The sequence below is a fragment of the Camelus dromedarius genome, chromosome 10 (genome assembly GCF_036321535.1).
Source record: "Camelus dromedarius isolate mCamDro1 chromosome 10, mCamDro1.pat, whole genome shotgun sequence".
In the NCBI taxonomy this organism is placed as follows: domain Eukaryota; kingdom Metazoa; phylum Chordata; class Mammalia; order Artiodactyla; family Camelidae; genus Camelus; species Camelus dromedarius.
In genome coordinates this window covers 31069549-31094630 of record NC_087445.1, presented here as the reverse complement: position 1 = coordinate 31094630, position 25082 = coordinate 31069549, and the positions used below count along the sequence as shown (strand labels likewise).

The 25082-nt window shown below is 36.2% G+C and overlaps 1 protein-coding gene and 1 long non-coding RNA gene across 5 annotated transcripts in view; both read right to left on the bottom strand.

Annotated features, from left to right (window-relative positions):
* Positions 1 to 25082, bottom strand: part of LOC105100415 (plasminogen receptor (KT)) — a 53539-nt gene that overhangs the window by 11983 nt on the left and 16474 nt on the right. The gene's annotated exons all lie outside the window — the stretch shown is intronic.
* Positions 15482 to 23220, bottom strand: LOC135322264 (uncharacterized). Its single transcript, XR_010382649.1, has 2 exons — positions 21537 to 23220; positions 15482 to 20973 (listed from the first exon to the last, which is right to left on the bottom strand). It is a non-coding gene; the product is annotated as an uncharacterized LOC135322264 (long non-coding RNA).

Below are 25082 nucleotides of genomic sequence, written 5' to 3'. Positions count from 1 at the left end.
TCATTGCCATATGTGATTTCTCAGAGAGCTGGGAGCAACTACTATGTCCAAATAATGGCCATGGCCTGCAGATTTGATTTCTAAACATTTCTTGAAATGTGGCCTCCTCTACACTGTTGCACAAGCGTGGGTTTGGAGCTCCAGACCAAGGGCCCTGGGAGAGAACAAGGCCAGCTTGTGGCTCTATAAGGAAACTAGTGTCTGTGCTCAAGATGAGGGCAGAACAGGAAGTTAAGGAAGTTCTGAAAGGTCAAGACCTACTCCATTTCCACAAATGGGATACAAAGGGGAAAGGCAACTCCTAAGAACACATGAGCACTGGAACCTTTTCCAGAAAAGTCCTTCAAATCCTATATTTGTTTGCTTGCTTTGATCCACAGTTTTTTTCTCAGCCATCTCATCTTGGTCTTCTCAGCTCCTGGCAATATAATCACTTTCCAGGCCCTAACTACCACCTCTTGCTGATGACTTAAGAATTCTAAATCTCCATCCTGGAACTCTTTTCAGTGGTAGATCATATTTCCAACTGCCTTCTGGACATCTCTACTGGAAGATGGACAGAAAAGTCTTACCAAAATGTCTCTGCACACCTCTTGAATCTAGTCTTCTTCCTGCTGTTCCTGCTCCAGCTCAGAGCATCCTTACCCATCAATAGAAGCACTACGTTACCACCAGTCTGTATCTCTATGCTAGTTTCTTCTCCCTCCAATCCATTCTTTTATACTGCTCTCTTTATATTTATTTACATTTCTATTCCTATCTCAAAAGGAATCTCATGTTCCTTTCCCACTTAAAAACTTTTACTGGTTCTTTGACTCCTAGATATTTCATGGCCTTTAAAAATCCTATTTTAATTTATCTCCTGGACTTCTTGTCCTGCCAGTCTTCCCCTAGACCACAGCCACCAATCCTCACCCAGGCCAGGCAAGTTCACTGTTCCACACCTTTTTGCTCATAGAAAGAGATCGACTTTAGAGTCACATGGATTGGGTTCAAATTCTAGTTCTGTCACTTACTTGCTGTGTGATTGTGGGCAAGCCCCCTAAATGTCTTGACTTCAATTTCTCTATCTCTAATAGCAACATAGTTACCTTACAGGGCTGCCCTCCTAAATAAGATGGCATATTTGAAAGGGACTGATGCACTGCAAGCACTGGAATGCGTTAGCCCCTTTGTCTTGCTTTTTCCTCTTGTCTCCTGTCCCCAGCGGTTACCTAGACTTAGAGCCTTTTTCCTTCACTTTCTGTACCTTTTCTTTCTTGGGTAGTTCACCTGTTTTCCTGAAGTTTTTTACTGAAGATGCCCACATCTCTATCCAGAGTCCCATCCACACACAGAGCAGTGCTGCCAACTGCAGCTGACTGACTCACATTCCTGGCACTGCCCTGAATTTAACACTCCCTACACTGCGATCATTTATGTCTTCCAGACCAACTTCCCTGTCAGCTCTTTGTATTCCTCAGAGACTCCCTGAAGAAAGAAAATTTTGGTTTCATCTTCAACTCACTCTTCTTAATTCCCCAAGCATCCATTTAGTCCAGAAATTCCACCAACTTTTTCTATAAAATCTCCCCTTTTCTCCATTCTTGCTGCCTCCCCTGAAATCCAAATTCTTATTACCTCAGACCACATGGGGCACATGCTAGCTTTATCTATCTATCCTGTAGTATGTATCCAGTAACAAAAGCACTGCGACCCAGAGGATAATACCATGGCCTGCAATGGAAGTCTGGCTCCACCACTTGCAAGCTGTGTGGCTTTTGTCAAGTTCTTACATCTTCCTGTGTGCCAATTTTCTCATCTATAAAATGGGGCAAATGACAATGCCTCTCTTAAAGGGTTGTTGTAAGGATTAAATTAGCAAATGTATGTAAAGGTCTTAGAGCAAAGCTTTAATACAGATTCAGTAAAAGTTAGATGCTATTATTTCCCTAGAAAATAGATACAAGATTGCAAGATTATTTAAAAATATAAATTCTGCTCCTGTCATGCACCTGCTCAAAAACTTCTAGTGCTTTTATTTCCTACCACATTATGTGTAAATGCTCTGCTCAGCTTTCTGAGCCCTGGACCAGATCCGTGCCCTGGGACAACTTCAGTTTCTGCTCTGGCCCTTCCCAGCTTTGGTCAGCCTGGCTTCCTGCAGTTTTCCAGATGTGGCTCCATCTGTCTCTTCCTTGTCTTGTGACCTTAAGTCACAGCATATCTAAAAAGCTCTCGTTTTCTTATCTAAAATGGGGATAATAACAGTAGCTTCCTGATGGGTCTATTTTTTTTTTTATGCGACTAAAAAGGAATTATGTGTAAAGAGCATCTTTTGTAGCATGCCTGTGGTTGTTGGCGGAGAGCATATCTGTATGGGGAAAGCAGCAGCATTTCTACATAGTGTCAATCAGAAATACATTTCTGTAAATCTTGATGCCTAGGAAGGTAAAAATATGTTCTGGGAGGAAAAGACAAAGTTTTCACAGAAGTGAATATAGTATTCTTAAAAGCTAATGGTTATTGAGCTGTTTGGCAGGTATTTCTAACAGCCTACTTTTCGGGATGAAAAAATGGTGATAAGAATGATTAGGTAACTTGCCAGTGTCTGCAGCTCTAGGACATATTGAGTGTTTCTTTTGCCTCAGTAATACTGTTTGTGACTCTTGTAATAAAAATTTATCAAATACTTATTTTCAGAATACAAACCAAAGCAAAAGAGAAGTAAACAAAATAAAAAGACAAAACGAAACCCCACGGAATACAACTGTTACCATGTAGGACATTCTTTAATTAGTTTCACTTCTATCTTCTCAGTGAGTTGTATGTGCTTCTGATCCTACATGTCAGTATCTTCATGGAATCCTGAAAACTAAGGAGGTTTTTATCCAGTTAAAAAGTACTTCTGTGCTTTGATGTGGTTTTATTACATTTTTAAGTAGTATAAAATAATTCTTCTAAAATGCTTCAGAAAATAGAGGAATCCAAAGCAAGAAACAAGTAAGAGGGATTAAAGGCTTTGTTGAGCAAAACCCTTTCCACCTGGTTGAAAGGAATTGGTTTTTTTGTTTTGTTTTGTTTTGTTTTGGCTTGACAAGCTGATTCTAAAATTTTCTTGGAGGAAAAATATATGCCACAACATGGATGAACCTCAAAAATATTATGCTAAGTGAAAGAAGCCAGGCATAAAAGACTACATAGTGTATGGATTCCATTTATGTGAAATGTCCAGAAAAAGCAAATCTATAGAGACAGTAGATTAGTGATTTCCTGGATGTGGGATTCAGATCAAAGATTTATTATAAATGAGCACAAGGGAACTTTTGTGGATAATGGAAATGTCCTTAGGTGGATTATGGTGATGGTTGCACAACTCTATAAATGAACTAAGAATCATTGAATTGTACCTTACAATGGGTGGATTTTATAGTATGTAAACTATACCTCAATAAAGGTGTTTTAAAAAATAGAAATGGGACAGGGAAGCCTTTCAGCATCAGTTGAATCAGTAAATAACAGCATCTGTTTATTTTAAATCATTAACAAAAATGAGGATGATTTGTGGTGATATAGCTGTCTGACCACACAGTTACTCCTGTGTCTTAACAAGGTCTTTCATGTTCTACTCTCAATAATTTTTCAAAATCATCTGGGCCACTTGTAAGAGGTAATTATTCAGATGCAAAGACTTTATAAATATTTTTATAATAATATATTTTATATTTATCAAGGAAGGAAGAAAAGACTTCAGCATTGTATGTATTCTTTTTCATAAATTATTATTTTAAGCTTTATATTCCATACTTTTCCTATTCTCATACTAAAACACACCACCAAAATTTTCCTTGTGGTATCAAGAGATGGGCAGGATATTGTTTTTTCTCCAGAAATGTTTCTGTTTTTCCTTCAAGCTTTCATAACTTTAGTACTAATATCACCCTCCCTGGGTATTAGAGCTTATTTGCTCTAAAGAGGTCCAATCTACACCACAGCAAATTATTAGTTAAGAGGATGGGTTGAGCTGATCTATCTTCCTTTAAATGTCTCTGCTCAATTGTCAGCTAACACCAGTTTTGCAAAGTATTTTGGGAGCTCAGATTGGATGGCTGTTAGTCTGGAGATTCTTTTATATTTAGAAGAAAATTAATTTATACAGCAGCTAAAATCAGAATCCAGTTAACATTGGAAGGTTAATCTAATGACATAATAATTGTTAATAGGAAGAATTCATGGGGCAAGTCATTTCCAATTCTAGTTAATTTTAAACAAGTCTTTAAATTAGAAATTTCTTACTTAAACCTGATTTCAATACAAAACCAAAGTAGCTTGTAGAAAGAATTCATTATTTAGTTATCCATTTCTTGGTAAAAAAAAAAGCTTCCTATATTCATGTTAACATGTGATTTAAAAATAATCATCCCATAGTATAAGCAAATAATCATTAATTCCTGAGATGGAAAAAAAAAACGTTATTTTTGCATGCTGTCCTATTCTGATTTATATGGATCTAAGAGTTCTGCAGAAAGGTGAGCCTGACCCAGTCAGTCATAAGCAATAAATCTTAGATTTGCTGCTGTTTAATCCCTGTAGTGACTCTGTTTTTCAAATACAATGCTAAATAAATATTCAAACTGAACAGCCACAGGTAGGGAGAGAAAGGCCAAACTGAAAAACAGAAACATAAATATAATTAGCATTTTATATCATAAAATTTTCTTTTATAATCCTCCTGAATGTTTTATTTTAATAAGAAAGAAGTACATTTTCTGTTATGGGCTGTTTATTCACAGTGACTTCCTTGTGATCAGAACTAAACCTAATATGATAGTATGGACTAGCAAGCTAAGATGGGACGTATTGAAAACAATACTGATTCTGTACTGACCCTGGGTCAGCGGTGGTGGGTAGGCCACAGCAAAGACAGAGTGGTGGGAAGAGAAGGGCATGAACTGTCACGAATGGCACTAACAACATTGACTCTCAGTCTGGAAGAAGACAATCAGCACTCCCTATCTCAAATCAAATAGAAAATGAATTCCAGGTGAATCAAAGCTCCAACTATACCAAATGAAATGATAAATATATTAAGTAAAATTTAGAGACTGCCTGTATAAACTTAGGGAGTCAAAGACCTTTCCAAGGAAAGAAGGAAATATGAAGGAAAAGGTTACAGATTTTATACATGAAAAATAAAAAATTCACTGCTTCATAGCTACTAGGATGGCTATTAACAACAACAACAGAAAATAACAAGTATCAGCGAAGGGCAAGGATGTGGAAAAATTGGAACCCTGTGCATTGCTGATAAGAATGTAAAACGGTGCAGCTGCTATGGAAAATGGTATGGCAATTCCTTAAAAAAAATTAAACATAGTATTTCTACGTGATCTAGCAACTCCACTTCTGGGTACATACTCAAAAGCAATGGAAGCAGAGATTCAAATAGACACTTATACACCCATGGTCACGGCAGCATTAGCCAAAAAGTGGAAGCAACCCAAATGGCCACCAAGGGAAGAATGAATAAACAAAATGTGGCATATACATGGATGATTATTCAGTCTTAAAAGGGGAGAAAATTCTAACACATGCTACAACATGGAAGAAACTCAAGGACATTAAGCTAACTGAAATAAGCCAATCACGAAATAACAAATATTCTATAATTCCACCATATAAGGGACCTAGAGTAGTCAAATTCATAGAGACAAAAAGGAAAATGATGGTTGCCAGGGGTTGGGGAGAGAGAGGAGTGGAGAATTAGTGTTTGAAAAGTACAGAATTTAGTTGCGGAAGATGAAAATGTTCTAGAGATCGATAGTGGGATGGTTATACAAGGTAGAGGGATGATGAAGGGGTTAAGAGTGTGGGCCTTGCAATCAGACTGCCTGCATCTGAGTCCTAATGCCACTATTTATTAACATTGTGACTTGCAGAAGTCACTTTATTTCTCTGTAGCTCAGTTTCTTCATCTGTAGAATATGGAAAATAATAGTGACTACCTCATGGGGTTATCTTGAGGACTTCATTATTAATAAGAATAGCATGTAGAAATAATACAACCCTATGGCTGATTTGGAAATATCTATTAAAATTTAAAATGCACCTACCCCTTGATCTAGCAATTCCACTTTCTGGCCAAGTCAGTACTCAATAAAAACTAGTTTTTTTCCTGTTCTTCTTACTATCGTCATCATCATCATTCCTATGCAGCTATACATTCTGATGTGGAAGAATCTGTAAGGTATATTGTTAAATGAAAAAAGCACGTTGTTAAAGCATGTATAATATGCTACTATTTGTCATTTGTGTGTATATACACATACACATATTCATATTTATATATAGCTAACTATGTATAAACTGTCTTTGAAGACTATTCAATTAACTAGTAACTGATTGCATCTAAGGAGGTGAACTAGATGGCTGGGAAGAAGAGTGGAAATTTTCACTATATACCTTCTTGTTCTTTCAGAACTTTGTATCATGGCACATATTAACTATTCAAACATTTATAATTTTTCTAAAGAAATAAGCCCCATTTCAAACTGAACTTGCACTTGGGCTTTGCAGAAAGCAAGATGTCTATTTTCCTGCCCAGCAACAGGGCAATGGATAAGGGGGGTAATGGGATATTCATATAATGAAATAATCTACAGCCTTAACAATGGTAGTCCACATTGTGAAGGCTACGCACAACTTTGAAATGCTTAGATACAGTGTCAAGTGCAAAAAGCATGATACAAAATGGTACGTAGAGTATGGTAACAGGTAAACTAACAAAATGTAGCACAGAAAAAAAGACAAGGAGAAATGTTAAGCATGGTTGTTCTGGGCTATAGTACTATGGTCATATTTTCCTCTTTCTACACTTACGTATTTTATAATTTTTTGTTCATGAGTTCTTTCACTCATTTTATAATGAAAAAATTATACTAAAAAGGGAAAACTTAAGTAGGGCTAACTAGTGAGATTATAGGTTGTTCTTTTTTTTTTTTTTTGCTTTATGCTTATCTATGTAAAAAATAAACTAACAACATTTTAAAAAAGAAATTCAAAATGGTACCTGAAAAACAAAAAAAAAGTGTGTCATCAGCAAGCCAGAAATTTTGAGGAATTTCTGAAAGAAAGAAAGCAGATGGTACAGGGAATGATGGTAAGAGCAGAATAGAAGAAACTACAACCTAAAACACACTTGGAAAAAATAAATAAATAAAACACTCTTGGGGGAAGAACCCTCTGCCTATAGGAGCATTCCGCTGGAGAAGCTCCAAGCTTGGGGAATTAGTTTTAAAACTACCTACATAATGATGAATGGTAACACTCCCTCCAACACACAGAGAGGCGGCAATGTTTACCCCTGGTCAGATTTTCTCCAGAGTGGAAAATCTGGAGGAAGCTCCTATTCTAGGGGTTGGGGTCAGAGAGAGAAGAGATAATACCGAGGCAATTCTAGACATCAATAACAGACAGTGAAGAAAGGAAAAAGAGAAGGCAGTTCCTCTCAGGCCTCAATATGACACTATGCTCCATCCCAAAGTAAAATCTTTGTCCTTTGCAAATTGTGGAGTTCTTAAGCCTACTTTTTGCTCATCCATCCTAAAGGGAAGCTCTTGTGTTGGCACATATTGCCCATTCCACAAAGTCCACAGAATGCAGAGGAAATCCATCGCCAGCTACTTACATTAATCAACGTACTTTTTCTTATATGTGAACAGGCAACCAAGGGCTACCAGATAATTGAAAGCAACCAAGAACATAACAGAGAAGAATCAGGGTATATAATAGAGAAGAACCTAGAACAGAAGATAAAAGAAATAATATGGGACAGGAGAAAACAATGCATTCCATGTAATTAGAACCTCCTTTCTCTATCTGGATGCATCTCTACAGGGAAACTACCCGCATGGTTTCTCTAGCTGGCTTACAGTTTCAGTTTCCACTGGGGTAGCCCACAGAGAAGGTGATGGCATTGTGCACAATATCAGTGAATCTCACAATTATAATGTTGAGCAAAAGGAACCAAACACAAAAGAATACAAACCATAGTATTCTAGTGATATAAAGATCAAAATCAGACTCAAAACTAATCTGTACCTCTGGAAGTCAGGATAGTGATTTTCCTTAAATGGGGAGAAGTGACTGCAAGGGGTTGGAGGGAGGCTTGAGAGGTAGTGCAGTTTGTGAAAACTAATTGAGGTGTATGCTTTAACATCAATAAAACCTGTATACAACTACTCAAGAAGCTTCAACAGTTAAGAACTTCTTGTACATTAGACAATATAGCATTAGAATATGTAGAGCAAAACTGTTGGCAAAACAAGGAAAATTTCACAAATTATAAATACTAATGGTAGGATTTAACCAACTCTTTCAGAAACTGATAGCTCTAATAGGAAAAATGTAGGAAGATTGAGGATTTGAGCAACTTAACAAGGTTAATTATGGTTATTGTGTATACCCTGAACACAGAAAAATATTCTTTATATTCAGGGAATATAAATATTTGGCAAAACAGAAATCACATAGGCCAAAATGTTTTTTACCGTAGTTCAGTAAAAGTAAAAATGAAAACAAATGGATAATGACTGTCTCTCTATAGAAATTCAAGATAATAAACTGAAAAACAAGTAGAATCAATAAGATAGTTGAATATGACATCATATAAGATCAACATACAAAAATTTAAAATTTACTTCAGTGAACTGGACAGCTCATTGTAAAATTACGTAGAGAAAAAAATTACCAGAAAAAAAAAATTTGAAAAATGTCTTATCTGCCAGATATCTGAAGTTACTATAGAGATGTGCAGTATAATATGGTAGCCACTAGAGTTATGTGCATATTTAAATTGAAGTTAACTAAAATTAAATAAAATTTAAAGTTCAGTTTCTCAGGTGCTCTTGTCACATTTCAAATGCTCAGTATCCACATCTGTCTGTGTGTATGTGTGTATATACATATAAATAGACATAAACAAATACTTTCTTTCAGCCTATCATATATATGTATGCATGGATATGTATGTATTTCTTCTGATATGTCTTTCTTCTCTTTCCCCCGTCACCACTACTTGCTCTTAGTCTCCCCGTGTCCTTAACCTATAATCATTCTCTGGGTTCATTCTTTATGGGTATAAAGATGTTAGATACCATACTATGAAATTAAGGTCACATAGTAAGCTTACAACTGGGTCAGGAAGAAATGCTGACCAGGTCCTGCTCACACAACCTCTCAACAATAAGCATGTCTGGGGTGTCTAAGGAAGAGTGAAGTAACTGGTGTGGTTAGAGTGCAGTGAGCAAGAGGGAGAGTGGTACAAGATGAGGTCAGAGAGGTGATGGTGAAGGGATAGATCACCAAGGCCAATGCTTCTCAAACATGCATGTGAATCACCTGAGGGATGTGTTAAAAGCAGATTCTGATTCAGTAGGTCAAGGAGGGACCTTGTATTTCTGACAAGCTTCAGTGTCAATACTTTTAGAAAGTGGAACTTCTTCAGGAAAACAGGACTGCCACTTATTCAACCTCCCTGTGCTTCAGTTTCCTTATCCTCAAATGGAATTAATAATAGTGCCAATTTCATGGTGTAACAAGAATTACAGGTGTTAATATATACAAAGAGCTCAGAACAGTTATTGGCACAAGTGCTAAGTAAACAGTAGATATTTATTATATTATTATAGTGATATCAATGTCCTTTAGCTAAAGACTACCAGGGACATACCTATAGTCAAAAGAAGTAGGGTTTGTGGACCTGCTGCAGTGAAGGAGACACATACCGTAGGGAACTGTGGGGCATCTCAAAATGAAGGTATTAGAAAAAGACAGCATATGGACTTATGTCAAGTGATTTGGGGGTGGTTCAAAGATCATCTGGACTGAGTGCTGCCAAGAAGTGGGAGTAATTCCATGACTGGATATTTTAAGTCTTGTCTAGAAGGTGAGAGGGGCCAAACAGGTTTCAGTGGTAAATTATAAAGATGCAGCAGCACTCATATTAGTCAGTGTCGGGGGATACTTGGTCATTCTGCAGTTTGGACAATGTTCACATCTTCATCTGTTTCCTGACATGATTACAGAGTGATGGTGCCTAATGGTGGTGATCTGTGAAACTGCTTCTGTTACACAGGAGAATGCCATGGACTAGGTGATAGCGCCAGGCCAGCTCTTGGCTACCAGTGGTATAATTTTCTTTCTCACTCTGTGTAAAATGACACGTGCTTTGAGGGAGTGATTAAAAGACTTTGGGAAGACTTTCACAGTTTCCTCTGACAACATCTGAGTAATGAGTCATTGAAGAGAACCTGGAGAGATGGGCAAAGAGGATAAACTGATTTAGGAGAACTCTGATTGCTTAGTCTTAAGATGTGTCCATCATCTCTGCTTTACAGGTGATCTGCTCTCTAGAAGCTCTCTGAAAAAGATAGAAATTTAGTAGGTGACCCCAAAGTGAGCCCAGGTTGAAAACAGGACGTGACAGGAGTTTGCTTCTGGCTCTCAGAGGGAAGAGATCCTGGCACATAATTTAGGATAAGATGGAATTCCCCTTGGTGACCTAAAGCCATTGTGAAGATGAAGTGGAGAAACTAGCTTCACAGTAGGCGAGACTGACCTCTGAGGGAGAGAGCCCATTGGAATACCCAGCCAGAATGTACATCAGGAAAACTAAAATGCTAAGGAGAAATATCAAGGAGTAAGGAGCAAGGGTGAAGTTTCCAGAGGTCTGAAACATAAATACCCAGGAAGGTTGTTGTAGTGTGGCCAGTAGTGCTAGGGAGGACTCTGTTGGGTCAGATATTTGTTGTGGAAACAGTAGAAACAGGGGACCTAATGCAAGCTGTCTAGAAGGTTCTGAAACACTGGTACCAGCCTTCTTCTGCTTCAGGCTAGGAGGGTGTTTTTGTCTAGAATCCCGGCAACTGCCCACTCTGTATCTAGTTAAGTCCTTGTTTATATTTTATTTGCATTTCTCCATGAAAATTATCCTGTAAAGCCATAGATTGCCAGGAGAAGATGTGGACATTTTGACAGAATTGATGAAGGCAGCCTGATATTGGATCAATTGCAGAATCTGAAAGATCACAGGAGAGGCCAAACAGAGCAGCCTCAGGCAGAGTCAAAGAGGAAGGCTGTGGAGCCTAGAGATCCTTCCTGCCTGGCCTCTATCTCCACGAGGTCCAAGGGCACAATGTGAATACTGTTAGAACATTCTCACCTTTCTTCTACAATGTTTATTCTCCATGGCATTACATAATTCACCAAAGTAAGCTGGGATTGGGTTTGTGGCTTTGGAGCCAGAGAGATCCAGATTTTGAACTCAGGCTCCTTTGGTTACTAGTTATCTGACCTCAAACATGGAACTCTACACTGCAGTTTTCTCAACCTGTAAAATGCAGCCAGTAACACATCCCTTGCAAAGTTATTGTGAGATTTAGAAATAACATTTATAAAAAGGCAAGCCCAGGACATAGAAAACAAAGGATGATGACGGCCAGTTAAATCTACATCTGTCCTGCTTCCCATATCTCTTGCCAAGTGGGAACATTTGGGGGGAGAAATTTTTAAATGTCTTCGAAATATAAAATGACTAAAAAAAAAAATCTATTGGCAAACATAATACTCAACTATCAGAAAACTGTAACAAAGGGACACTAATAGGTCTCCCTACCATTAATATCAAAGTAGCAAGATTTTCTAAGAGCAGCAATTGAAGGATATATAGCATATACTAATAGCCAGAAAAATAATTTGCTGAACTGATGTTGGCCACAAAAGACCTTAAAATTTGGCTCCAATGATTAAATGTTTATGTGTGCTTAAAGCATCACTAAGTTTATCTAAAACCATTGATTTGAGGAAACTTTGGATGAAGCAATATGATTTTGATTTGTGCTAAATCAAAATAAGATTACTTTCTCGGAAGCGATCGCAATTGGTGACATTTGTTTACTCAGGGGAGAATAGAAAATAGCCAAGATGTCCAAAAACATTGTCTGCAGGAAAAAGTTAAGATAACAGAAGGAAGTCATAACCTACTGCAATACTAATTTTATCTGGATTATCACAGTATTTCTCATGGGGGTAGCATACTTTGACTTTTTGTTAGAAAATTCCACAGGAGTAGTTTGTCACTTGTAGTTAGCTGTGCTGTTGGGCACAACGGTGCTGTCACGTTGGCCAATTCTTACAGTCTTTGGTCAGAAGCAGTAAGAAACTGGTGTTCACTGAGCTCTGCATTCTCTACATCATCCTGTGATCAGTAGCACACATTTTTGAGATTATCCTCCAGAGTCAAAGGCAAGGTCTGTGGCCTTAAAGCAAGAGTAATATTGGTTCTTAACTACACTACAAAACAAAGTAGGCAGCCACACAGGTGTCCTGATAATGTGCATTTGTTTTTGTGCTTTGTCCAGCTCAGCTGTCTTTAATCTTTTAGCAAGCCGAGACACTCGGAAGCTGGCGGCTTACTATGTTCAGTATAAAATTTGGGGGAAGGAGGGTAGGTTGGAAAAATCACAGGTAATCTGTGTACATCTCCCACTGCTACTGCTACTGCTACAGGGTGTGGGCATGTTCTCCTCTACTGGGCAATACCTTGGCTAGTCTCCTTAGCTGCAAGGATGCACAGAAGGTAGAAGCTGGCCTGACGTGGGCAGCACTGAACTCCCCTCTTAGAGCTCTGACATTTGTATTATGAGATCCAGAGGGGGAAAGGCAGTAATTCTCTTAGAACAACAATGCAGGGGCACTAGAGTTTAATAAAAATGAGACTTAAGCAGGCTGAACACTTTGGAACAAATCTCTTGATTTTTCCTTGCCTTTGTTTTTTTTCCCCATGTATATTTAGACATCTTAATAACTGTTCCCCCCAGGACTGCTCCAGGGAGGAACTGATCATAACTTAAGTGATACTTGTCAAGTTGTTATAGATGCTCATAATAAGATGCTGTCATAATTCTGATTAATTGCTCAGGGCTGATATGCTCATATAAATTAATTTTCATTGACAATAAGTTCCAGAAGGGTGTATTTCTTATTTCCACAGTTTATCCTAAATTTTATTTTAAAACTCCTCCTCACACTTTCTAATACGCTCTATCATTATTGTGCAACTATTACATAGATATTCATCAGCCAAACTGTTTAAAGTTAACTCACCTCATATTAGTTAATGCCCTGGCTTTTGTATGTGTTTTGCAAGTAAATATTTGAAGCAGAAAGAGACAGGTATTGTTATGTAAAAGTGAAAGTTCTGTAGTCAGACTCCCTAGTTTTTTGGTTTTTTTTTTCTTTTTTTCAGACTCCCTAGTTCGAATCTTGACTCCACTACATATGAGTTGTGTGACTTGAGGCAAGCTACTTACCCTCTCTGGGCTTCAGTCTCCTCATCTATAAAATGGGAATAGTAATAGGATCTCTTTAGTAGGTTATGATGGAAAAAAAATGAGAATATATAAAATGCTCAGAATTGTGGCTGGCATTTAATAAGCACTTAGTAAAAATTAGTTATTAGTGACATGTTTCTTTATTAAAATAACTCATGGATTTAAAAATAACTATTTGCAACATTATAGTAAAGGAACTTCACCCTGCCGTTTTCATTCTCCCTCTTGGTGGATGGAAGTGGAGAGGGAGTGATGAATAATATTCTTTATTTTTCTCCTACCATGTATCCAGTAACAAGAAATAGCTGATTTGAACAATGAACATCTCATAATAATATGAAATAAATTTAAAAGGCTTCTGTGTATTTCTTATACCTCTTGTTGATTTTTAGTATGGTTACTGTGAAAGAGTAGGTTTTAAAAAAATATCTCTAGCAATTAAATAATGTTGCCATAAAATCTCAATAAAGTGTAAATAATTCTAACTACTTTTGCATAACCATACCCCTCAAAGCAGTTTCTTCTATAATTTAATATGGTCTCTCAACATTAATCTGACTTTTTACTTAGCAACAGATAACATATGCTTTCTCAAAGGGAATTGCAGATTAACAGAACTAACAATTTTATTTTTTTTCTTATTTATTATTTTATTTTGGTTCCAGATATGCTGTTACTAGTTTGTAGTTTATATTCAGGTTCTTATTGTTTTAACAAGCTGATAATAAGGACTAGCAAACTCAAGGAATCAAGTAATTTCATTCTAATAATATTTAACCATTTGTTGATTTAAAGTAAAACTAGTTCTTTCTGGGTAGGTTCCAAAGACAATATATTTCTATTTAAAGATTTTTATGATCGGTAATAACGAAAAGGCTAATCAAATAGAAGACTGTGCCTTCGTGGAAATGAACATAAAAAACTAAATTGTGATAACTGTATCTAGACATGTGATGATGTGGGAAGGAAAGAATCTTATATTTTATTGAGATCCATTCTCCTTCAATTAGTAAATATATAGAAATGACCATCTCCCTAGCCCAGCATTCTATCTAGTATCGCTGTTTTTATTATCAACATCATGTTTCATATTATATGAACGCATTCCTATGGAACTGTGAAAACATTAGTTATAATTTATCTTTGTTAAGTGAATTTTTCAAAGGCCTAATGGTCTAGACTTTTTGATGTGGTGACTGAGATTTTTTTAAATTCTTGGGAAATAAGAACATGAGGCCTACATTACTTGCTGATCAACTGTGGGATAGGGAGAGAAAAAGCAGAGGAGGCAAAATACACTTTTCAGTTTTTCAACACAGTCACTGAGAAAAAAAGCAAAACAAATGGTCCAGATGTAAGGAAATAAAGAATGAGGGGGAAATAATTGGAAGTAATATTAACAGTGAAACTTTTCAGTGTGAGGTCTCATGAAAAGTTTGGGTTTTTTTTTTTAATATTTCTTTTTTATGGAAATGTAGTTGATTTACATTATGTTAGTTTCAAATGTACAGCAGAATGATTCCATTATATATATTTTCCAGATTATTTTTCATTATAGGCTATTACAAGATATTGAATGTAGTTCCTCATGCTATACATAAATTCTTGTTGCTTATGTGTTTTATGTAGAGTAGTTTGTATCTGTTAATCCCATACTCAGTGGACAGATCTTCCAGACAGAAAATCAGTAAGGCAGCAGAGATCCTAAATGACACAATAGACTTGGACTTAATAGGTATCTATAGGACACTACATCAAACAAACACACAAACAAAGAAACCTCCCCCCAAAAAACCACCACCACAATATACATTCTTCATGAGACGTTTGTTTGGATCAACTTTTCATTTAGAATAAAAAACCAAATACTGGATACCCTAAACAAAATTCACCATCAGTCTTCTAGCACTGATTTAAACATGTCTGTTTTTCATCAACTCTTTTTGCCTGAGATAGAGCCTAAAGTTGAACTATTTCCAAATAGTAAACTAAGGTGTTGCTGGCTGCAACAGACACCTGTGTTAAAGTGGTGCTTATTCACGGGCAAAAGGCTTCTCTAGTCTGCCCATTCTGTAAGGCTTTTTTTTGCAGCGATGACAGATTCAGATATGTTTTATTTTACTAGTTATTTTATTAGCAAGACATTATTGCAACAAAACATTACACTCAAAACATCACACTTAATAACCTGTAATTGAAAAGAATCTAAAAAGTAATATATATCTGAATCACTTTGCTGTACACCTAAAACTAATACATTATAAATGAACTGTACTTCAATAAAAACAAATATCACATTTAGATTTTCCTACCTGTGAAAAGACTTTGCTAAAAGAAAACTTAATGAAACACTATCTCCAAACAGTTGTTATATATAAAAGTTGGGGGGGGGGTTCTTTATCAATTTTCATGAGAAGTATCCAAGAATTAATGGTAGCTGAGTACGTGCACACACACATTAAGCAGATAGACCTTTATTAAGGTTCAAGTTAAATGACTTATGTAAGCTATAGAAACATGTAACTGAAAAATGAATCTTCCCTGACCGTGTGATCATTACTTTGAGGTATGATTAGTTTATTTACAATAATTGGTAAGAAAGCTACCCAGTCAATTACTTAATCCAGAAGTCACTGAAAGCCTGATTAGTAGTTCTAATCGTCTCTCTGTAGATAACTTTACAGAAACATGGAGCAATTTCTTTAGAAAATAAGGGCAGTAATCATTAGGAAAAAAGAAAGTATGAACTCATAAAGCAGAAAATAATGTAAGAGAAGGTGAAAAGAAAATGTTAAATTTAACAACATCTTTAGAATAGGGCACATTGCTTTCTTTATATTATAATCTCTATTCACAACTTCACATTGTGTTTTCTCTTGCCCTCCTGTGTGACATCATTATAATTTGGAAGCCTGTCTCTTGAAATAGGCAGTAAGGACCAAAGGGAGATGTAGTTTCTTATTCCTAATTTGCATGGTCTCATTTAAGAAAAAAAATCCTCATGTACATATCCATCCTAAAGAGTAGGTTTTTATTTGGTTAGATATTATTAAGAAATGAACTAGGGCTGTATCCCTTAACATAGCATTTTAAATTATACTTTACAATCTAAATGAATCTATCTGGTGGTTTATGAACATTAATAAGAAAACAAAAAACTATAACATTTTCACATGTGAAAATCTACTTTTTACTATTAAATTTAAAGGCTCTTTATATCTAGGGGGCATTTAAAAATACTAAATAAAGAACTTTTTAGGAAGGACAGAAATCTAGCAGAAAAATACTTTTGCTTCCTCGGTAATCTGTGCTGGAAGGCTATGTAGAAATAAGTATTATATTGTTGCATTTATATCAAGATGGAAACCAGCTTGATAATTCTAAAACTATAGCAAAGATTGAATCAATTTATCTCACCAAAATTAGGTACTTTGTTTTACAGTAAGTTGAAGGATCACAGAATGAGCCCCATTCTTAAAGCTGTAGATTTCAGTGATTCATATTTCAACATGAGGATAAAGGCTAAAATAAGAATATTCTACTGAAGCATAATTTTAAAAATCAGTTTTAACCAGAAGTTTAAAATTTAATTCCATTCTTGTTTTCTCCTTTGAGCAAACTTCTACCCTGAAGGCAAATATCTTAGTGCTAAGTATGTATATGAGGGCTATAATACAAAATTGTGGGGTTCCTGCTAGTGGTGACAGGTGAATCACCTTATTAGAAAATGAGCTCATGTACTTTCTTCCAGGTAGGATGAATGAAGGAACCACTATTGCCATTCCCTTCATCTTACATAAGGCTTTCTCCTTACTTTACTCAGGTCTTTGCTCAAATACATCTTCTTCAGAGACAGTTCTTCCCTGACACCACATCCAGCCTTAATGTTCATTATACTGTTTATTCTCAGCCTAACATTTTATTTCCTTGTGTGTTGTCATATCAATTGAAATGTAGAGTCTATATGAGCAGTGACTTAGTTCAATTTTATATTCCCATCACCTGAGATAGGTGTTATGTAAATATTCGTTGACTGCATAATGAATAAATGAATAAATAAAGGAAATAATGAAGCAATGGCCAGACATGTAGGGGGACATGCTAGTATTTGCCTAAACAAATCCACTGTGGATAGGGGAGGAAAAAGTGCAGTTGCTGCAGGCAGTTGTCTGAGGGGCTGCCATGAGGTTCACTGAATGAATGGGGCAGAAAGACACAGGAAGTGTTGGCTGGAGTCAGCTGTACTCAGCATACCTTGTCAGGTCTGTGAACTTCTTCCTCATCTCCGTCCCTAGTCTGAGACAGTTCTGTGGAGCCCTGGTTACTTCTTTCTCCATCTAATTTCTTTCTATTTAAAGGGTAAAACTGTGAGCATAGAATTTGAAAAGTGGCATAGTTGAGATCAATGCAAATAAAAACTTTATAGCAGAGGTACCAAAATTTGGATGGGTTAAAACTAAGCTTGGAACACACTTTCTGAAGGCATAAAGCAAGGGAGATTGGGATATCCAGTGGATGAACAGCAAAATGGGAGTAAACAATGAATAAGGTCCCATCCAAGTGACTTTGGGTAAGCTGGTAAGGCAGCAGTTGCATTCTCTTCCCCTCCCAAGAAAGGGGAGTAGCAGGGGAGGCTCTTTCCTCCAGAAATGCTGTGCTGCTCAGATTTAGGAAGAATGAGAAACCTACTTCCCAGTTATGGAAATTCAATTTGCCAGGGACTCCCTAGAAGTAATAGGCTCTTCATTACAGAAGAGATTTAGATACTGAACTATCTAAAAGGACCATGTCATATGATCCAGAGAGGAAATTTTGTTGGAAAAGAAAGTGGCACCAAGCTTCCACTGAAGGAAGGAAAACGGAAGTGAGCAATGATCTTCCCTCTTTAAAAAAGCAACTGCTTTGATTCCCCTTGGTGATGTCCATAACAATTTGATTTTGAAGTGATTGCTACTTAGATGCTCTAACTTTTCAGTTTCATACAGCTATGAACATGATGGCATTCTTTTCCACTGCACCTCACCCCATGATAGAATGTGAGGGTCATAAACCAAACAGATGTGCCTTTGGGGTCCTCTCATTGGAGAGGTCTGCATCTGAAATACCTCCTTTCACATTATAAATTTTAGGCAAAAGTATATCATATTTAAACAAGTATTTATTTATTTAAATATATGCATCTTTATATTTAAATAGAGAGTGAGCGAGTGAGCATCTGAGCACACCAAATGGCAGTAGTTTTTCATCTAGTGAAATATACAAATAAAGTAGACAAAACCACTGCCATCCTCACTTCACCTTTTATCCCTTGTTTCTGAATAATACTGATTGTTCCCTTTTATGTATCACAACAGGCATATTGTTTTCCTCTTTACTTCATATTTGTGCATTTTGGGTTTCCAGTTCTTGAAAACAACAGTTCTTGCAAACAGAAGTTCTAATCGATGTACTTATTAAAGGGGCATGCCGGCAGAGAGTACTCAGAAATCAATTTTAACAGTTTAAAAAAATACCTAACCTGATGGAGTCTCCTTTGCCTTAAAATTCCCAATGGCTTTAAATAAGCAAATATTTAAATTCTAAAAATAGGAACAAAATATTCTATTAAAATATACATTCCCAATCAGCTTTTATGGTGAAAAAAACCTTTAACCAAAATCCTGTAGGGAGATTAGCAGTTGCCAGTGTTATGGTATGGGGTGTACAACTGCAGCTCTGTTTATTTGTTTGTGTATATTATAAAGATACATATAATTACAGAAAGATTTTTCAAGAGAGGAAAAAACACTGATAATCACCCACTCTAATATAATTTCTTAAGCTTTGAAGTCTTCATGTTTAATTTTCCTTAAAACAATTTTAATTTCAAATTAATACGTTTCTTTTTGGGTACATAACTGAAAATAAATATTCCATATTATATAATTTGGCTTCCAAGCCATGTACAGTGATTCAAAAATCAAGTGAATGTTGTGATGACTCACAGAGAAAAGAATGTGACAATGAGTGTGTATATGTCCATGAATGGCTGAAAAATTGTGCTGAACACTGGAATTTGACACAACATTGTAAAATGATTATAAATCAATAAAAAATGTTAAAAAAAAGAGAAAAAAAAATCAAGTGAATGTGCCCATACATAAAAATTCAAATCCTAAATTATATAATTATATTACCATTAATGTAATAAATCCAGAATTTAATGGCCTATATATTTTTATCATCAGTAAATATATCTGAACTGAACCTAACCACGAACCTAAAACTATCATTAATTTACCAAATAGATTTAAAGAGAACACAAAATTTTTCTTTACTGAAAATGATCCAACCATTTCTTCTTCTAAGAAAAAGCACTACATGAAATAACATGAACCATTTTGGAACATATAAATACTATAAAACTACTTAACTTTTGTCTTTTTATCTTTACATCCTCATTAACTAGCACAGGGCCTGGCATACAGTCTGTGAATAAATAAATCATTATCAGAATATTCTTTTGGGGGTTCTGTTATTTACATTAACATCAATAAAAAGCTAATAGAAATGCCATCATGTCCACTGCAACGCTAGACAGCGGATTAATGTCATTATGACATATTTTTCCAGGAATATTTTGAGGCATTGCTTTGCAAATTCATGCCTCAGTTTAAGGACAAGTGTAGAGTTGGGGTATTCAGAGAGTTTACTCTTAAAAATGCTAGAAACCAACTTAGATAGATCATAAAATTTGGATTAGACTTTTAAAATAATGTTTTGACTTTGAAATTTTATTTTTGAATGAAAAGAAAATACGCTATTGCTGGAGTTGACTGTACCTCTTTGTGTGTGTGTGTGTGTGTGTGTGTGTGTGTGTGTGTGTGTGTGTGTGTGTGACAGAGACAGAGACAGAGAGACTGACAGGAGCTTTTAAGGCTATTGTTTTCAACACAGAAGTTTAGTGTTCTACTAACCGTCTGTGCAATAGTCATCACTATAAGCCCAAACGTGAAAATTAATAGACATTCACCAAAGGCAAGAAGAATAATTTAAGCAATGAGAAGTTTACATGTAAGAAGGGCTATAAAAATTATGTTTTAGATTATGCTTCTCTATAAAACTACATTAATTTGTTCACATGGAAAATTTGTCTAACACAATTGTTTGTTGCATGGCATTTGAAACAGACCAACGGTAGAAAATTAAGACAGTTCACATCTAGTAAAAATCTGTATGCCACAAAAATATTAGAAATGGCTCCAGTATCTCACAGAAGCTTCACAAATGAACAAGGGAATTTTGTCTTCAATTTTTTTTCAAAGCCTTTCACCTAGGGACTAATATATACCGCTCATGGATGAAATAAATGAGCATTATTTACTTCAGCTTGATGTTATATTGTTACTTGTTACATGGCTGAAGAAACTACGTATTTGGAGGCCAGTATGTAGCTTATAAGTTGTAGTTTTCTTCTCTGTAGTTATCATCTATGTCTGAAAAGGGACATCAATTTTATTAAAGAAGCAGCTGCTGTGTTGTAAATTCCATGTAATATGCTTGTGTTCTAGGTGTTTTCTCTTTGGTCAGCACAGCTACTTCTCATTTCATTTGATGTATACACCTAAGGTGGGAAATGAAAAAGAAATTACCAACTAGTCAAAGAGTCCAGCTGAGTGCAGACTTAGAGCAAAGTCTGACCCAAAATTTTATTTTGTAATTTTAGCATGGATCTCATACAGTTTAGGGAGCATCACACTAAAGTTACAATTGCCAGAAGCATATTAAGTAAATGTTTAATTAAAAAGTGTGTATTTTTGGTGTTCATGATAAATGCAGTTAGTTTTAAAGGTTTAGATAGTTATTCATAACAAAAACATCAACACACCCATTATTTTGTTCACAAGGTGTCACCAGGATGTAGCATATTTTCTCAAAAGAGGTTAACTGAGAAGAATTTGATGAAAGGACAGCACTGAGTGTGGGCAGTTTAAGGTAACCACAAGAGATAGTGAGGCACCCAGGGGCAAACAAACAGCAGGAAGCCATGAACTCTCCTAGGCTAGCAGGGGAACAGGAAGGAAACAGTGTTAACCAGATCCCAGTGAGAGATGGAGCTAAGGAAGAAGCAAGAACTTAAAAGAGCTGTGGCTCATGGAAACCACTGCTACCTCCAGAACCACATACCTAAACTCTCCAGGCTCCTGCTGCTGCCTCCTGCTAGATGGTCCAACCAGAAGCCAGAGGGAAAAGAAGCCTGGGAGATGCAAGGCCAAGGGTCAGACTCCCAGAACACAGGGCAGAGAAGGGTAGAGATCTAGGAGGATCTAGGTGGGGGCAGGGAAAGAGAGTCAGAGAATAACCAACAAAGTGGTGACTTGATTAATATGAAGTAATGGTTTGATTCTGTGTGAGAGAATGTTTTCAGAGTTCTTGTTTAGATCAGATCCAAAAGTCTTAAGTATTAAAGATGGGCATCAAATTCTAAATCACTTTTAAAAAATTTTAATAAGAAATTATGGTTATGTACAAATCAATATTAGCTGTAAAGTAAATTCTAAGTATTGGGATAGGTGTCAAATCTCTTAAGATTTTCAGTGATTATAGTAAAAGCATACTTTAAATTGCTATTACAGTTAGTCAAACTTAAAATACATGGTTCTTAAGAGAAAGGAGCTATTTTTCCCCCAATTACTCTGGGTCTTCAGAACAATGTCTACTCAGTACCTTCCTAAATTTGTGCTGATTCCTTTGCAGTATTTCACATACATCACAAGTAAATTGGTATTTAGTGAACTTGTTTAAAGATTCTTTTTTGAGATTCTTTTTTGTTCTGAAATTTCCTAGAAAAATACCCATAAGATCCTTGAAATAGCATATGTGCAAAAGGAATTAACAAGAAGCAATTCCATTTTGTACCAAGGTTAGCATGTAGGAATGGTGTCCTCTGGACCAGGTTGCAGGGATCTTTTGAAATGACTTAAATTCTGTCCTGGCTCTGGAGGGGACACTTGCTAATGTCCCTTAGTGTCTCAAGGCTGAGAAGGCTGAGCATGCCCAGTGGGATCAGGAGTGCCTATGAGACTCTGTGGGACTGACAGGTTAATTGGCCCCCTGTCCTCATTCCCAGAATTGACTTTTTAAAGTGCTAAAATATCCTGCAAGTTAGAGGGGAAAAGGAACTAGAAAAGCATATGCCTAACCACAGAAGTGAAAATACATATAGAGATGGGGAAAGATAAAAAATGATGAAGAATGAAAAATAGAGAATGAAATTAGAGATGGAAGAAAGAATGAAGTGGTGACTGTGAGCAAATAAGAGAAAGGGATGTAGATAAACAGGAAAGAAGGGAACCTTTACTGACATCTCGTCTACCATACAAGCTAGTATTTGGGTATCCTTTCTTCATCTTAGTGGTGAAGCTGAGGCTCAGAGAGTTTACTCATTTATCAAAGGTCAGATAACAAGTAAGTGATGGAGTCAGGGCTGGCCCCGGGTGTGCTTGGCTCCAGTGCCTGTGAACATCTCATTGCAAGAAGAGTAAATCTACAGTAAATCTACAGTAAATTTAGCACCCATATCCTGGCCGTAAATCCAGCAAGCAACAGTCTGGAGCCCAGTTTTTCTTTCTAGATTTCCCTCTGTGCCACCCCAACCTGCCGAGAAGTTCTGCCATTCTCTCTCTTCCTACTCTTCAGTCTCGCACATTTCAGAGTAAGAACATCCCTCCCTCACGTGCACTGCTAACACAGTCCCTTGCCAGATAGGCAAGAAATCCAACTGCAAGAATATTTTTATAATCATTTACAGGAAATTTTAAAATTTAACTTAAATTTTTCCTTTTTTTTAACAAAAAAACATTGGTTTAGTTTGTAGTTCACTTATAAACTCCTGGAATATATAAAAATAGACTCAAACAAATGAAAAGACATCCCCTGTTATTGGACAGGGTGACTCTACATTTCTTCCTAAATAAATTTATAAATGCATGCAATCTTAGTTTTTAAAATCAACAAACTATTTTGTAGAGTTGGGTAGGTTGATACTAAAGTTTCTGTTAAAAAGCAAACATGTAATAAACACTGAAAAGATAAACTACAAGGGTATACTATCTTAACCAGGCATCAAAACATACTATAAAGCACCTATAATTACAATAGTGTGGTACTGGTACACAAATAGACAAATTGGCCAGTGGAATGGCGTGTCCAGAGACAGACCCAAGTACATATAGAAGGTTAGTAAAGGTGGCCTCTCAAATCACTGGGGGTAAAGATAGACTTTTAAATAAATGTTGTAGCCTTTTGAGAAAAGATAAAATTAGAGCCATATCTTACACCATATACCAGAACAAACTCTGAATGGATTAGGGATCTAAATATTAAAAATGAAGCTATAGAAATACATTAGGGAAATACGAGTGACCGCCCCTTTAACCTTGGTATAGGAAAAGACTTTCTAAATAAAAACTCAAAATGCAAGGGCAATAAAGGATTGTTAATCTGAATACATAAAAATTTTTTAATTTTTTCATGGCAAAACCCCCACCATAATCAAAGACAAATGACAGTCTGGAGAAAATATTTGCAATATATTCCACAGATAAGAGATCAGTATCTCTAATGTATAAAGAGCTCTTAAAAATTGAGAGTCAGGGGATGAAAACCCAAAGAACAGACAATTGACAAAAATAAGATACATAAATGACCTTTGAACATGTGAGAAAATGTTCAGGTTTACTCATAATTAAAGAAATGCAAATTAAAACAAGACTGAGATACCATTTCTTGCTTATCAGATTGCCAAAAATTTTAAAGAATGACAACATGTTCTGTTGGTGAGAGTTTGGGGAAATAGGTGCTCTCAAGTTGGTAAAACTTTTCTGAAGGGGAATGTGGCAATACCTAACAAAATTACAAGGCACCAGCTTTGACCCAGCAATCCCACTTCTAGAATTCTACCCTGAAGGTATACCTACAGCAGTACAGAAACGTAAAAGCACAAGATTATTCATTGCAGGATGATTTATAACAGCAAAATATTAGAAATAACCTAAGTATCTGTGGTAGACAGAATAATGGCTCATAATCTCCAGAACCCATGAATATATCACCTTACATGGCAGAAAGGGACTTTGCAGGTGTGATTAATTTAAGAATTTTAAGATGGGGATATTAGCCTGGATTATACAGGTGGGTCCAATATAATTGCAGGGATCCTCAAAAGTGAAAGATGGAGGCAAGAGAGTCAGAATTAGAGAGAGATAAAAATACTACACTGCTGGCTAAAGAGGGAAGCAGGGGACATGAGCCAAGGAATTCAGGCGGCCTCTAGAAACTGGAAAAGGTAAGGAAAAGGATTATCCTCTAGACCCTTCAGAAGGAATGCAGCCCTGCTGACACCTTGGTTTTCTTCCAGTGAGACCCATTTCAAACTTCTGGCTTTCCAAACTATAAGATAATTATTTTGTGTTGTTGCTAAGTTTGTGATAATTTTTCACAGCAATAGGAAACTAATACAGTGCCCATACATCATTTGAATAAATTATTATATACCCACACAGTGGAGCACTATGCAACTGTTAAAAAAATGGAGAAGATCTCTATGAACTGATTGGAATGATTTGCAGGACATACTGTTAAATGAAAAAAGGAAAGGTACAAAAGGATATCAATGGTATGCTACCCTTCATGTAAGGAAGAAGGAGACATAAGAAAATACACGTGTATTTG